This window comes from Pteropus alecto, unplaced genomic scaffold (assembly GCF_000325575.1).
Source record: "Pteropus alecto unplaced genomic scaffold, ASM32557v1 scaffold21, whole genome shotgun sequence".
NCBI classification, from domain to species: domain Eukaryota; kingdom Metazoa; phylum Chordata; class Mammalia; order Chiroptera; family Pteropodidae; genus Pteropus; species Pteropus alecto.
Genome location: NW_006436282.1, coordinates 27135666 through 27152916, shown reverse-complemented (window position 1 = coordinate 27152916; position 17251 = coordinate 27135666). Strand labels below are relative to the sequence as shown.

General features: G+C 38.7%; 1 pseudogene; it reads right to left on the bottom strand.

Annotated features, from left to right (window-relative positions):
* Positions 1-16882: 16882 nt before the first annotated feature.
* LOC112479834 lies at positions 16883-17001 on the bottom strand (annotated as a pseudogene).
* Between the last annotated feature and the right edge of the window lie 250 nt (positions 17002-17251).

Here is a 17251-nt window from a genome sequence, read left to right as displayed (position 1 = left end):
ATTCACTGTGTTTATAATGTATATATTCAGATAATTTTCATTGAATGAAAAATTATAGATGCTTGAATAAATAGGTCAATAACTGTATTTTGAGAGAAATCATTGATCTCACCTGTCCCATCGGCCAAGTCTAAAATATACAATATAATATCAATTAAACAAATAGATATTTATCGGTCACCTATCCTAGTCATCATTTTATTAGGCATGCTAGTGATGGTTGGGGTTCCTACTTCAAGTAGCTGGTAAGAGGAATTCTGAACAGCTGACAATCTAAAATTCTCTCGAATTAAGGGTTGCATTGCGTGGTTGGTTTCTAGAAAACAAATGAACAAGAAGTGACATGATTCACTGCAATGTGCAGATAAACACAGTCATTAGTCCATTAATTTATGGTGGGGTCTTAAATACTATCAGGGGAGGGGCACGTGCTGTCTGGCATTTGACAAACCGACGGTAAAACTAATAAAGAACAATAAAGGGGCCTGTTGCAAAAAATTCCAATGTTCGTCTGTGAAGATAAAAAAATTATATGATGGATTCTCCTTATTCTGTTAGATATTTCAGCCAGCGAGATGCCTGTCAGCATTCGATCTTGCAAACTGTGCAATACTTAAAACAACTTATGAGGTTTTCTATGATCTTCCACCAACAATTTACCTAATCACACTCTGAGCCTAGCTACGTGGCATGTAAAAAACTATTTTTAAAAAATAACATGCAGCCAAGTAAGTCATACAGAATTCTGCAGAATATAAATGCTTTTTGCTATTATTGAGAAAGAAACTATAGAATTTAAACTATGGCTTTAAAAGACTACTAGTACACTATGAATATTTTCTCAGTACTCATATTTCACTTTTATAGATAATCCATCAGGTTATTCAGTAATTAAAAAAATTAGATAATAGGTGTGAGAAATCAGTAGCATAGGCAAACATGTATAGTTTTGATGTGTTACAGACAATTCATACAATTTGCCAATAAATGCTACATGCCTGATACAGGTTTATTAGGGACGTGAAGATGAGCTGTACGTTACAAAGTGACCTCCCTTTTCAATCAGAGTAAATATAATTATACCCTCAGAAATATGTATACGCAGGTATGTCACTCTTTTAATCTGCCTTTTTTATTCCTGATAAATCATCTCCACAATTCTTTCTATAATATTTCCTTGTACCATAAGAGAAGAAGTCAGTTTAAACATCTGCCAAGCCAGGAGAGTACCGTCTGCGAGGCTACCTTCAGAGTACCAGTAAGTTCCTGCTCTGCAGGAGCCTGAGGTAGCAGGATGAAAACAGAAGGAACAGAAACACAGACGGAGACAGTGGAAAGCTGGTACCACGTGGTCCTTTCTCACTGCTGCCATCAGGCTGAGCTGAATAGAGATAAAATTTGTAGTGGTCACCCTAGGTATTACAATAGGCATCATAATTAATAACAATTTACTTCAGGTAAACTAGAGAAACTTTTTTCCAATATAACTATCTTTCCTCCTTCCTTAATACTATCATAAATAAGAATAGAATAGAATAGAATAGAATAGAATAGAATAGAATAGAATAGAATAGAATAGAATAGAATAGAATAGAATAGAATAGAATAGAAATTATATTAGCTTTGTTCTTTCCTCTGTTCTTCACCTGGATAATTTCTACTGATCTATCTTCAAGGTCACTGATTCTTCTATCTTAAATTTATTTTTGAGTCCATTTAGTGATTTTTAAAAACGTTTTCTTAACTTTTTTTAAATTAAAATACTCAATTTTAGAGTAGTTTTAGGTTCACAGCAAACTAAGCAGAAAGCACTGAGAGTTCCCATTCACCCCCTGCCCCCCACATGCACCACCTCCCCCACTGGTCAGCATCCAGCACCAGCAAACCTAGGTTACAACTGATACACCTACACTGACAAGCCATAATCACCCAAATCCCATGGTTCACATTAGGGTTCAGTCTTGGTGTTGGACATCCTATAAATTTACACAGATGCATAATGACATGTATCTACCATTGTGGTACCAGACGGAAGCGTTTAATTACACTAAAATAATCTCTGTGCTCTGCTTATTAATTTCTTCGTCCTCCTCAACCCCTGGCAACCACTGATCTTTTTAATGTCTCCAAAGTTTTGCCTTTTCCAGAATGTCGTAAGTTGGATCGTACAGTATGTAGCATTTTCCGATTAGCTTTTTTCATTTAGTAATATACATTTAAGTTTCCTCCATGTCTTTTCATGGCTTGGTAGCTCATTTCTTCTTTGTGCTGAATAATATTTCATTGTAAGAATGTTTCACAGTTTGCTATTCTACTCATCTACTGAAAGATGTCTAGGCTGCTACCAAGTTTTGGCAAAGCTGCTGTAAACATCCATATGCAGATTTGTGCATGGACATAAGTTTCAATTCATTTGGGCAAAAACCAAGGAGAATAATTACTGAATAATACAATAAGAGTATGTTTAGTTTTTTGACCAACTGCCAAACTGAGGTATCTGCTCATGTTTTGTTATTTGTATTTTGTTTGGTATCCTAGCGGTTGCTCTTGTGTCTACATAAATAAGTGATCAGCCAGTTATTTGACTACATCTCGGTGTTAAAGATCTTAAGCCTATAAAGCTTTGACCTGTCATGACCTGTGTGTGGGTTTGTGAGCACATCTAAAATTCAAACGCTTTATACATATTTACCTCCCGTGGGCCTGTCATGAACCTACTCTGTCCATGCACATAATTTCTTAGTCAGCTATGGGCACATGGGGAACTTATGGATACCTTGCATTGCTGTCTGATAAATGAAACAACCAGCTCTATCAACCCAGGCTCACAGAATGGTGAATTTTCCCCATTTGTTTTCTATTGAGTTTGCCACCTTCGCCAACAAGTCATCAGCATGGGTTTTCATGCTCTGGACCAAGTGAAATCTACTTATTCTGGCAGCAGGACTGTGAAACCTAATGGCCAGCCCAGCCCTGGGAACACGGACCGGGAGGAATGAGAGAGGCTCCAGGCAGAGACTGCCGGCTCTTGCCCTTCACGGTAGCTTTGCGTGGTGAATGGTATTAAGTTTGTTGTTTGCCTCTGGACAATGTTCAGAGGACTGGAATTGTTTCTTAATCATTTTGTCCAGATTTATACATTTTCGGGACAGGGGAAGGGGAGAGAATATGCTGATCTCTTTGAATGGCCATACCAGAAATATTTCATCGTTCTGCAATGTTTACTGAACGTTAAATAATTAGTTTTTTAATTTTTACATATTAACAGTTTGAAGAAGGAATAAGAGTATGACCATAAAGACATGAATTTAAAGTATGTATCGATAACATTTACTGTATATGTTCATTAATTTAAAATTATAAATCTAGAATGAGCAAGGAGCTCTTTTAAACTATAACAATGACATTAGGGAAAAAGAACTATGCCGATAATTACCCTTATTTTGAAACACTGAGAACATTCATTATAAAGACAAGAGAAAATGGTTAATATTTGAATTAATCATTTCTATTTCAACATTTTTCTGAATGTTTTACCAATGAATCAACAAGAAAAATAAGTTATATAAAGAATAAGACTGTCATCACTTGAAGATGGTTTGATATTATGTGAAGAAAATCCCAAGAATTTACTGGTAAACTATAAAAGAATTGATGGCTGAATTCAGAAATGTCAAAAACAAAAGACAAAAAACAACAAAAAACAACAAACCCAGGGGAGAATATACAAAGGATAATAAGTATTAAATTTCTACAGAAAACTAAGGAACATTTTGCAGCACATTTTATGAGTCCAAAATGTAAAGACATTTCAAATAAACTAGAGGCTTTATAGAGTGATTTTGTGTGTCTATGTGAATATAACTACAAATTCTTTAACGAAATATTAACAAGATTCCAGGAACACATAACGAAGAATGAATCTTGACAAAGTGGGGTTTGTTTTATCTTGGGGAGACAAAGATGGTTTTCATTTAAAAGACAATCAATATACTTTACAACACTAACCGAATAAGGGAGAAAAGTCAGATGGTCATTTCAATTTAAAAGAGAACTGAAAATTACAAAAAAAAAGAAAAAAAGAAATAGAAGAAAAAATATTCTTAATCTCATGATGGATAAATTACAGTAAAATATCATTTAGAAAATATATCGAATTAACAGTTTTAAAAGGCCAATAACATCCAATATTAAACAGGAAAGTGTATATACTGGAAACCTTTGTAGGACAATATGATCTCTTTACATATTCTATGACAAGAGTGAGTTAAAAATATACATAATATGACTTAAAATCCTATTCTGGTGTGTGTGGGGGGCGGGGGGGTTGGTGTCTCTATCCTAGAGAAAAACCAAACAAATAAAAGTAGAAAAGTGTAATTCTACAGGGACTTAAAAAAAAAAAAACGAGTAGCAAAAGATTTAGAAACAAGATGCGTATATGCCAATACGGTAATGTTTGATGCGTATATGCCAATACGGTAATGTTAACTATAAAATATTGTGTAATCTTACTGAGCTATTAAAAATGAGTTATATCTCTTACTATTGACGTCGAAGGATATAAATGATAAACTGAAGGACAAAATGGTACACTGTATTTGTAAAATTATATTTTTCTAAGCAGTAATTGAAGTCCTGGATATGCCTACATATGTTGTTACAGCTGTGTTTAAACATGGGAAAAGATGTGAGATACTTATGCTAATAAAGATAAATTCGAGGTGGTTATGCTTGGAGGGAGTCTGAGATTTTTATCATTTTATTATTTTAGTTTCATGTTTTGACATTATTTGGCTTGTTACAAAGTACACAGATGACTTTTCTAACTTAAAATAGACAAAGTTTGATATAATTGGCTAGATAAATGATACTGAATTGGAAGGTTGCTGTGATATAAAATTTTGTGACTATAATAAAGTGAATAATATTATGAACTAACAGGACCATTTCACTTCAAAAACAAAAACAAAATGTGTATGTGAGACATTTATACATGTTAATTTGAATTATTATTACTATTGTTATTTAGTCCTCTGTTTTTTGAGTGGTACAAAAAGCAGGATAGGAAGATTCTGAAAAAGATTGCAATCTTTCATGATATTTATGAAAATCTAATTGGTACAGGCATTCTGGTGTTAATTATGCAAATGCACATGAAAAAGCTTAAAAATATCTATGCTTCCTTCTCACAAATTTAACTTAGAGTCATTTATCCTGAGTAAATTATTCAAATATTTACTTGTCAAATAAATTTAGCTAAGATTTAGTCACTCGTATGTCACAATGAATGATTTACTAAGAGGTTAACTGATTAAATGCATGGTTGGCACAGCCAGGACTGATGTGTAGCCATTCCAGCTGTTGAGCTGGCATCCGCTTCTGTTATTTGCTTTATGGCCCTTGGTTGATGTTTGGTGCCCACACATACCATTGTCAAATGTTCTAAATATTACCCATGAATATAACCTATGAGAGTATAGTATTCCACCATTAAAAATGATTGAGTAGAATGATATTTCCCAACTTTAGTCACTTCTTATTTCGTTTGAGAATTTTGCCATATGCATGGCCAACTGAATTCATATTTTCTTAACATATTTCTCTAAATCCATCTATCTTATCACAAATAGAAAACAATATTACTTAATATGAATGAAGAGTAATGATAAAAAATATTCGAAACAATATTAATTTTGAGCTAGTTAAGCCTGTTCAGGCATTCTATAAAAGGGTAATTAGCAAAAATTAGATGATTAGTCAGACAAAGGCCTTCTTCTTTGTATTATCAGGATGATCAGAATAGTTGAAATAAAACAAAGTGGAATAAAGTTTTTGCTATAGGATTTATTTTTACATATTGCCTTTCTAAACAACGTGAAATTAGATTTTGTAATCATAACATCAATCATTTGTATCTTATATTTAAGGAAAAACTAAAGTATATTAGAAGTCAAAGACATATCTGCCTTCGAGTAACAGACAACAATCAGGGTGGCTTTAATAATTTGTGTTTATTTTTCACTTAACAGACATAAGATAAAGGACTCTAGAGGTAGTCAGTGGTGGCCTGGTCCAGGGACGTCATCTCTGCCATTCTCTGCCTTTCCGTCATGCTCCCAAGGTGGCTACTGTGGCACCAGCCTTCACATCCATACGCAGATCAGGAGGTAGGGGGAGGGGGAGAGAAAGGACTGAGAGCCTTGCATCTATCTTGTTTAATCCGAAAATCAAAAGTTTCCTGGAACGTCTCCAACTCTCTTCTCTTAGACCCCGTGGTCTGGATCGCGTGCTCACCCCGCACGCTGAGGAAGCTGGCAGACCAGGGGACGGGATCGCTGCGAGCGAGCGGCTTGCCCCAGTCCCCATCCGGCCTCGCGCCACCCTATACCCTTTTTAGCAGGAATTAATGGAGCGACTGTTAGGCAACCAGACCGTAGGCGACTAACAATTTCTACTGGAATCTGCAAGGGATTCATGATATATTTGAAAGTTAAAAAAGCAGTTAATTATGATTTCGTCTTTCGAATGATTTAGTGTGTCTGTATATATGTGTGTATATACACACACGTGTGTTTCTATAAATGAAAATGTGTTCTATGTGTTAAAGAAAATGTTGGGTGATGATTTCTTTTAAATTTAACTCTATTTTAAGTACGGTAGTTATACTATTTTTAAAAAATAAGATCACCATATTTTGTTCCATCAGACTTTGTTAGGTTTTGGCAAACAGTCCAGGTCTTCTGAAAGGCTTGGTCTGCTCGCCTAGTATCTTAGCGTCCCAAATACCCGAATCTCTGCCGCCTGCACAGGTCTGAGAGTTTCTTAAGTGGAGTACGAGGCGTTACAGGCTTCTTGCTCAGCAAACACATCATTTCGCTAGGGGAAGTTTAAACTGTCGATACAGATCTGACTTTCGCCTCTGTTTGTCCCATCGTAGCCGTGGAAAGGACAGAGAAGTCAGAGTCGGGCTTATTGTTTTGACACGAGAGCTTTCTCTCTTATCTAATCCTTCCAGAATCCAGATTTGGTGGCCTTTAGACACAATGTAAGCTACATCTGTTTGACTGAACAATTGTATACATTTTATTACTGTTGAGACAGAGAATACCCTTCAAGAAAACTAATGGATTCTCGGCATCGCATTTGTGTGTATTTATGTGTATCGCGTGGTTCTGTCCTTTTGCTCAGCTGAGTGGCTGTCAGGCTGATGACGCTCTGAGATTTTAGTGCTTTTTAAACGTTCCAGCACAAAGCGAGGTTTTATCTTAGCTATTACATTAAAAAAAATACAAGTAACAGATATATTTTTTAAATTAGTGATTAACCACAGTGATGATTCAACTTAAAATCAGTCACACATTGAATAAAAATGTCTGGACATCTAAGAGATAACCTTCACGCATACGTGACGTTAGAACAAAGCCAGGCGGGTCCTCATCAGCAGTTACGGCTCACTCCAGAGTCAGCAAGTGCAGGCCTGCCATAGGGTGGCTGCTTTTTATTTAATGCCACTTGGTTTTCTCATTAAGTGGTGGGGGCAGATGCTTCTCAAGCTTTTCTGAAATTTTAGACAGCTGTGAGGCCAACTTCAAAATAATGGCTATCTTAACGGCTGTGCTGACTAGATCTTTTTACTACTTATATAACACGGGGCACAAATGCATGTATATAAATATAAATATAAATATATAGTCATGCAGGTGGAAAGGGGTTGTTTATACCACTGCAGTAAAGGCATGAGAACAGTCTGACTATAAGCCATAACTACGATTACTTTAAATCAGAAATTCAAAACAAAACTTTGTCTTTTCACACACCTGTATTCTCTCTGTCCTGCTTATCCCAGGAGGACATCTGGATGCAGTATTTAGAAATCATTATATTAGCGAACTGAGAGCCAAGACAGCCAGCACGAGGGAGATAAATCCAGTGAATCATTCATACCCGGGAGTCGAGCTGATTCATTTCGGAGCCACTGAAGTGGACACAGGGCTTTTCAGAGAATACGACAGAAAGTCCCTTGCAGTTGTCAAGCCAGATTAAGCGCTGGAGCAAATTATTTTGAGCATCATTTCAGAAAATGTCAAAAAAATACCAATGAAGCGGCAGCAGAGATTTTTCAGTTTCCAAACTTCGCGATTTGTCGTAACGTACTTTTAACCATTTCTTTTTTATAAGGTATTCCAAAGATAAAATCATTACGGGCATTTCATATGCTGACATTTAAGTGGTATTTATGTGTAAATACGTGCTTCCATCCTTTATGCAGCACGGACTCCAAACATTCACTTCTGAAAATGAGGTTTAAAGTTCTCACGAAAGGAACCTACTGTGACACGCAGGAATCTGCCCGAGTGACCCCGGCTACTTTCGCTGGTTCCCTAGAAGAAGGGAGAAGGCACAGGGAGGGGCCCGCTTCCCGCGCGCACACCTGTGCCGTCCCCTGCCTCCGAGCGGGGGCCGCGCCTGGCAACCTGCTTCTACCCAAGATGACAACGGGCGGCAGCGAGGAGACAGCACTTCTGCGGCTGGGCCACCGAAAGCTTCCACTCCCATCTTTCTAGCTCGCTGTCTTGCTGGAACTTCGCTCCCTCTTCTGCCCTCCGGTCTGTTTTCACTTTGGTGATGCAAGCTCCATGCTGAAGAGAACGGAGCTCAGTTGCGCCAGAAACTGAAGATTATAAATGTGTCCTGTTTAAAATGTGAAACTTTGGCGCCATTTGTTCCAGGAATAGGTAACTTGTACCTCCAGGTAACCTGCCATGGGTCGCCAAGCCTCCAAGGGCTCAACAGCTCCAGGCTCCCAGCTGAAAACAGCTGACGCCAGGCCCAGGTAGCCCAGTGCCCCAGTAAACTATTGGTATAAGGCAACTTTCACACTTAAAATTATCATGAACATAACACATTTTTGGTCAAGTTGTCTAGAACCAGATCTTAACCTGGGTTAAGGATCCTCTTGAGCAAGTGATTTACTAAATAGTCCTCCTAGGGAGCACGGACAGGAGTGGGGAAAGCTAGCTGGAACAGGACGAGCCAAGATGGGATCCAGGGTCAGCCTGGAGAAGAAGTAGTGTAGCCCGGTCTCCCAGGGGACCTCGGGAGTATAATGACTCCTCAGATTTCTCTTGCACAAGGTCAAGAGAGGCGGCCTTCCATCCTGTCACAGCTGTTGGTCACTGGCTAACGGTGGCCTGGCCGAGGGGGCGGCGGTGGCGACTGAAACCTCCCAGGCACCCTTTGCTCCTCGTGCTCATGGGGACACGATCTAGGAGCTGGACGGCTGTGTGAGGAGGGGTCTCAGGGTGGCCTGTTAGAAGCGGAGCACGCTGAAGCTGGAGACGTGGAGCAGTGAAGTGGCGATGCGAGACCGCGTGGACCAGGATGGGGACCAGGACGGGGACCAGGACGGGGACCAGGACGACGACCAGGACGGGGACCAGGACGGAGCGCCAGCGGGCGTCACCACCACGCCCTGTGGAAACCGTGCTGAGGCACGGGCACCCAGCTGCGCCCCGGTGCCAGCACACCTGTCCGCAGGACGCCGAGAGATGGGGCTCCCCGTGCACCCACCGTTCTTCTAGGTGGTGAGCCTGCGTTTTCTTCACACTTCAAAGCGGGACAGAGAGTTACACGATGCCTTAAATTCATAATGAAGTGCTCTGGGCAGCGACCTGTGAGCGGAGGGGGTGAGCACAGGTGTGGGAGCAGAGGCCGGGCACTGTGACCCCTGACCCCAGACAGCCGGGTGCCTTCGTGCAGCTATGACCAGCACACTCTACGTGGTCCTTTTCTTAGTTATTATATTCATGATAAGTTTAAAAATGCATGTGACCCTTATTTCAAGCATGGCATATTAGGTTATCAGTCAGTGGGGTCTTCTTTTAGTTTTATGAAAGAATTTGGCTAAGTACGAAATCCTCTGATGGACACAAACGCCGTGGAAACTGAGCCGCACGTGTCTCCTGAGGGCCCACGTGCTGACTTTCCCCAATCCCACAAAGCTCAGCCCCTGTGAGATTCCAGGGCCTCGAAGAAGCCGCCCAAGCCGACGAGAGAAGTGGAGCGACAGACCAGCGGGCCGCGGGGGCAGCGAGCTGAGGGCGCTGGGCCGGGCGACGGCTCCTGCCTTTGCCCTCCGTGTGGAGGTGCGTCCCGACCCCCAACAGGATCAGAGCTGCTGTCAAGCTACCTTCAGCCTCAGACCTCTGCCTGTCCATCTGCCGAAGTCCCCTCTGAGTGCTGAGCATGGCTGCACAGTGTTGGCCAGACAACTGATGTCACTGAGAAGAGGACAATCAAAATGTTCACTAGATCCAAACTGACAACCACCCACCACTCACTCGCTGGCTGTGAAGGAAGAACAGTCAGTGTGACTGCGGGGGACTAAGGCGGGTGGGGGTCCCTGACAGAGGATTAGCCCCGGGGAACCTAATGGTAATGAAGTCATTAAGTGAGGCTTGGGGACTGCTCACCTGCCAATTTGACATCTGAAGTCTACGGAATGGTCTGACAGATCATTTTAACACCACCTTTCGATACACTGGCAAAGTCTGACTCATTTCATTTTCTCTTTTTCTGCGTATCACTCCAGTAAAGATAAAAGCTGTGACTTTCATTTGCTCTCAGAGGACAAAAACCGGAAGCATCCCCAGAAGGCCCACGCACCAGGCGGCGGCTTAGGCACGAGGACGGGGAGGGGTCACAGGACAAAGGAGAGAAAGTGTGTCAGTGCAGCCAAGTTTGCATTCGGAATGGGACTAATGCAAACATTTCGGGGATGGCCCAAAGCAGCCACAAAACTTTAAAAAGGGCACCTCTGCAAACCTCCTGTTATTTAAAAAAAAAAAAAAATCCTTTTTCTTTTTTGTAATCTCAAATTGAAAAACCCTCAGCTGTTTCTCAGGAGGCAGTTATTTTTTTTTAACTCCTTTATTTTCTTTTATTTTTAAAATAACTATATAAACTTTTCCAAGACTTATGACTACCTTATATCCCATCACCCCGAACATTTTTGTCTCTTCCTATTTTTTTTTATTTTATTACGTTTATTGGGGTAAGATTGGTTAATACGATTATAAAATTTTCAGGTGTACATTATCATTTGACATCTATATATTCTATTGTGTGATTACCACCCAAAGTCCAGTTTCTTTCAGCTACCATATATCTGACTTACTACACCCTCCCCCTACCCCCCTATATTTGATCCCCTTTACCCCATCTACCTCTCCCCTCCTCCCCTGCCCCCTACCCTCTGGTAACCACTAGTCCATTGTCCATGTCCCTAAGTCTCTGTTTGTCCTGTTCATTTGTTGCTTTTAGGTTTATTTCCCACATATAAGTGATATCATACGATTTTAAACTTTTTCAGTTTGGCTTATTTCGCTTAGCATGATTATCTCGAGGTCCATCTATATTGTCACAAATGGCAGTATTTCATCTCTTCTTATGGCTGAGTAATATTCCGTTGTATATATGTACCACAGCTTCTTTAGCCAATCATCTGTCGTAGGACACTTCGGTTGCTTCCATGTCCTGGCCACTGTGAATAATGCTGCTATGAACACTGATGTGCAAATATCTTTTTGGATATGAGTTTTCAAGTCTTTGGGGGTAAAGACCCAGCAGTGGGATTGCTGGATCATATGGTAGATCAAGTCTTAGTTTTTTGGGGAACCTCCGTACTGTTTTCCATAGTGGCTGTACCAATTTCCAGTCCCACCAGCAGTGTATTAGGGCTCCTTTTTCTCAGGAGGCAGATTTGTGGGTAAAAGGCCAATATGCATTGATTTTTAATGGGGCTTCTCACAGGAATTTTTGAACCTGGATAATGAATCAGGTGAAGATTAGTTTACTGCCGTCACAGGCATTTCACTTCCTCATTATCAGCATCTCCGGGCAGGCTTGACCTCCGTTTTCCCCTGGCTTTCTGGGAAAGGCTTGGCTCATTATTTTGGAGCGGCTGGTCAATTGTTATCTTATTGCAATCATTTGCCTGCCATCACATTGCCACAGATCTTTAGAACACACACCTGATATTCGGAATGTTAATACTGGCTCAGTAATATATCATTTATTATCTGTAGCCACACATGAAATTTTCAGTTTTTAATGGGCACTTCAGATTGGGTATGTTTCTGCTGTTTTGGTAGATTTTATAATCAAGTTCTTCAGGTTGTCTAGTCCTTGGACTAATGCACCAAACTGAAAGAACAGTGTAGTAAATATAATCAAAAGGGTTATTTTATTGTCACTGCAATGGTGTACCCTGGGGAAACAGCTATTGATTTTACCTGCAACTAATTACCTGAGAAACCAAGAGGGAATGAATGGTACAGCAGTTGTAGGTCGTCTGCAGAATTAGTGTGTGTCGTCCGTGGGAGATCGGTGGCTCCAGGATTGCATTCTGTTCTCAAGAAAACAGCCATCAGTGAGTTTCGTATCCCATAATTATTTTTCCATTTTGTTGCTTTGAAAATGGTCCCAAAATGTTATCTCAAAAACACATTATGCAATTGAGAAGTTTCCACTACATTAAAAAAAAACCCATGAATTAATCATTTGTCTTGAAATTGTACACTCTACACTACAAGATATCTGTATTAATATCTTATATATAGGACACTTTCCAAAACTTAGTTATCCTCATTTGATTTGGAAATTAAAATTCTGCATTTTGCATCAAAGGAAAAAATTAAAATATCTTTATATTCTTATTCTCCACCTTTTAAACAATTTACCTGTTTATTATTACAAAAAAAGTTCTGAAGAAAATATATTTTTCCTTATATAAACAAACTCTTGATATTTCATCTTTTCCGCATCATTATAGACTTTTTTGTTTTATTCACAAAATTCAAGTCCTAACATTTTCAACCTGAAAAGATCTATGCAACTTTTCATCTTTAGCCATTGGTATGAATAAAATTATCATCGGTATATAAAAGATTGCCTGGTTAATATACAGTTTTTTAAGATTTGTTAAGATTTCAAATTAAGAGCACAATTTTACATATCAGGTATAAACCACTGCCTTAGGCAAAATGGAGGAGAAGGAGGAGGAGGTAGAAGAGGAGGTGAGGGAGGGGGAGGGGGAGGACCGTTTCTATCCTCAAAGGGTTTAGAGCAGCCTTGCCAACAAAATTTGCAATAAAATATTAAGTACGACAGTGAAGGTATGTCTGGTCTGGTATATCAGGAGGAAAAGTCAGCTCTGCAAGGCTGGAGTCATCTGTGGATAGACGTCAAACAAGAGCAAATATCCTGCAGAAAGTTAAGTGTTCAAATATATTCCAGGTAGAGGAACTGGTAGGTTAAACACATGGCACGATCTAAACGACTTAGTAGGGTACTGCATAGAGGATCTGAGGATTAAATGGGGGCTTTAAGCCACTTTGATGTGTCAAGCACCCACCAATCCCAGGATCCTTGGCTCGGTGAATCTAATTTATCTCTAAAAAACTAATCTTTTCTGGGTATGTAATATATCAGTGAAATCTAAATATATGTTCTTGTTCATATAATGAGGAGATGATGGTAGTAGACCATATGATTATGAACATGATCCTCATTCTGATTATAAGAAGAAACAGTTTTCACTTGTTTCGGTGGTAAAATTTATTGTGCCAAAACATCACCTGAGTATTCTTCATACAATACCATAGCTATTGAATAGAATTTTGGGGGCATAAGAAATTACGTTATTGGTAAACATGCTGATCATGTGATCTTTGGAACACACTTTGAGAAACACAGGTCTAAGGAAAATGGACCCTTCTCAAAAAATCCAAAACAAATACAAAACTACAAACAAACACAAACCAAAGCTACGATGAGATATTCCCTCATACCCACTAGGATAAATACCCAAAACAAAAATCAGAAAATGTGTTGGTGAGGATATGGAGAAATCAGAACCCTTGTGCACTATTGGTGAGATTGTCAGATAGTACAGCTGCTATTGAAAATAATATAGCAGTTCCTCCAAAATTTAAACATAGAATTACTCTCTGATCTAGCAATTCTCCTTTTCGGTAGATACCCAAAAGAACTGAAAACAAGATTTCAAAGAGATATTTGTATATCTATGTTCATAGCAGTATTATTTATCATAGCTAAAATGTGGGTGCAACTCAGCTGCCCGTAGATGGATGAATGGATGAGCAAAATTTGGTATATACATACAATGCAATATTATTCGGCCTTAAAAAAGAAAGAAAATTCTGACATGTGCTACAACATGGATGAATCTTGAGAACATGATGCTGACTGAAACAGGCCAGTCACGAAAAGACAAATACTGTATGATACCACTTATTCGAGGTGCTTAGTCAGAAATCATAGAGACCGACAGAATGGTGGTTGCCAGAGGCTCGGGGGAGAGCAGAATGAGGGGTCATTGTTCAATGGCTATAGAGTTTCAGTTTTACAAGATAAAAATAGTTATGGAGATGGTGTGGTGACGATGGTCCCACAATGTCATGACACATTTAACACCACTGAACAGTACACACAAAATGGTTAACACGGTAAATTTTATGTTACGTATATTTTACCACAATAAAAACATCGAGGAAAAACAAACAAAAAAGCAACAATCTGTTGTTTATATGGCCAGAACCAGTTCAACATCATCTCCATAAAGCTTTCTGAAAAAGCTCTACCCAGAATAATTACTCAATCCCTCGTCTCTACTCCCTTATCATTCTATTTGTACTGTAATTATCGCTTTTGTCGCACTGTAGTAATAATAACCTTTTACTTGCATATCTGCCCATCTACATAATTCCTTGAATCCAGACTTATCTTTGTGAATCCAGTCCCTAGATTAATGCATGATACATAGTTGCTACACAATAAACATCTATTGAATTGATTGCCGATAATTGTACAATATACAAACTAAGGAAGAAAAATGAAAAAATATTTGAATGAATAAAAAGAATGAGTCCATAAACAAGCCTCAGAGAGATGCAAATGACTTTTACCTCTCTTTTGACTGAAAAAAGAAATGCCAAAAAATAATTTTTAGAACACCATTGCTTTGTTCTCATACATGATGTAACATTCAACTTCAATGCGGTCAAAAAGAGTTCAGAATCAAATTCTAGCTATCTTTAGGAAATTAAATTGTAAATATCAGGGCACCCATCGATTTTGTAAAATTACATCTTTGGAGCTTCATCAATATGATTATGTGTAAATGAATTAATAAATGAATGAATATCTATTTTAGATAAACCGCTTGCTGGATTTACAGTATATAATTCCCTGAGAAAATATGAAAATAATGCTTTGCAATAAAATAATACCTTAAACTCAACAGCGTGGCATGATACACAAAGAAATTGTCCAAATTAATTTCCAAAGTGCCAAGAGGAAAAATAACCTTTCGATTACATGGAAATTTTCACCTATTTTGCTTAATGCTAGATACACCCCTATAGAAAGGTGTGGACGGATGCCAGCACTGAACTTATGACTGTCTTCAGGTGGTTTCACCGGCACGGGTATTTAGGGCAAAAGGAGGTTCAGAAGTTAAAATATAAAACAAGGAAGAGCAAAGATAGCCTCTTCATATAAAACGGTAAACTATTTTCTAAAGGTTAGCGATAAATACACGAAGAGGAGAAATTCAAAAAATCAATCTTCATGTATAATGCTGCTATAAAGAACCTGACTTTTCCTTGACTATAAAACAATCGTTCCTACAAACTACATTAACACATAATTAAAGTTCTAAAATCAAATTACCTAAAGACTAATGATGACCCTCGTTTTCCTAGATGCTTTTTAAAGTATCTCTATACGCTCGTGGGTTCAACGATTTCTCTCTATATGAGGAAAGAAACGCATGTCCAGAACAGACTGAACGAGTAAAGGGAAAAGAATAAAATCTGATGATCATCTTTATCGGTGGCCAGATATGGTATCGAAAAGTTACCAGCGCTGTTGCTTTGGGCCTGAGCGTACAGAGATGTGGTTTCCCCGTGATGAGGCCACCAGTGTGGTGATGACAAGCAAGATGCCGAGTCTCAGGTCGCTGCTCAGGGTTTCTAATACTAGTACCTAAAGATGATCTACACTGAGGTCGAGAAGTAAAGATCTGAGCTTGAAACATGAAGTAAATTTTATCCCTTTCTTTCTGCTACTGTGAAACGTGGGAAGTTTAAGAATTTCATCTTAATAGGAAAGATTGAAAACTTGAAGTTAAATTCCACAAAAGGTTGTTATCTCCTTCCAGATTCTTACTATCTTTTAACTGTATTAATGTGCTTATCTTTGTTTAATTTATAATTGTGATAATTAATTTGAATATTACTAAAACCCGCTTCAAAGGATATTTGTTCAGATTCTATTAAATGGGTGTTATTTAGTTTCTTTAATTACTACCATTACTGCTTGTGTAAAGAATTCTTATAAGCCAATATTAAACACAAATATACAGATATACATGTATATGTACATACATCCGCATATACAAAAATCTGAATTTATACATTAAAGGAGGCAGTTATTTATACCATGATTAATTTCCACTGACAGCAAATTCCTTTAAAATATCTAGCTTTCTTCATGCATTTTAAATATACTAATAGCAAAACCTGTAATTGCCACTTTGCCATTATGCATTTCTTTGTTAAACTGGTGTCACTGAGATTGAGCACCTTTGGCACCTTATTTTGGACTATCTGGGAATGGGTGGGTTCAGATGCCACTGCCGCTGCATCTAGAACCTGCCTGCTCTTGGGACAGCTCCAGAAGGCATGACAGAAGTTCCTCGTACTTGCTACTGCCATGTTGGGGAAGGGAAGAACCCTGAAGAAGTTTATGTTTTTTTTTTTTCAATTAAACACTGTATCTTTTTTTTTTTTTTAAATGCCTACAGCACCTAGTCATCTTAGATGGTCTCCCATCCAAGTACTAACCAGGCCCAAACCTGCTTAGCTTCCGAGATCAGATAAGATCAGGCTTGTTCAGGGTGGCATGGCTGTAGACTAAATGCTACATCTTCACAAAGGTTTTAGGAGGAAATGCAGATAGACATTTTTACTCATCTTTTTCCTTTGAACTTGGACTTGCAGTTGTTTTAGAAAGAAAGATTTTAGATTTGGTGTATAAAATATGTCCTCTAATTAAATACATTTCATGAAGCGTGCTCTCTTGCCATGCTCATTTTCCATATGTGCTCTTCCCTTCTCTCCTTAAATTCCATTGTGACATATTCCACATCCCAAAAGAGAACTAA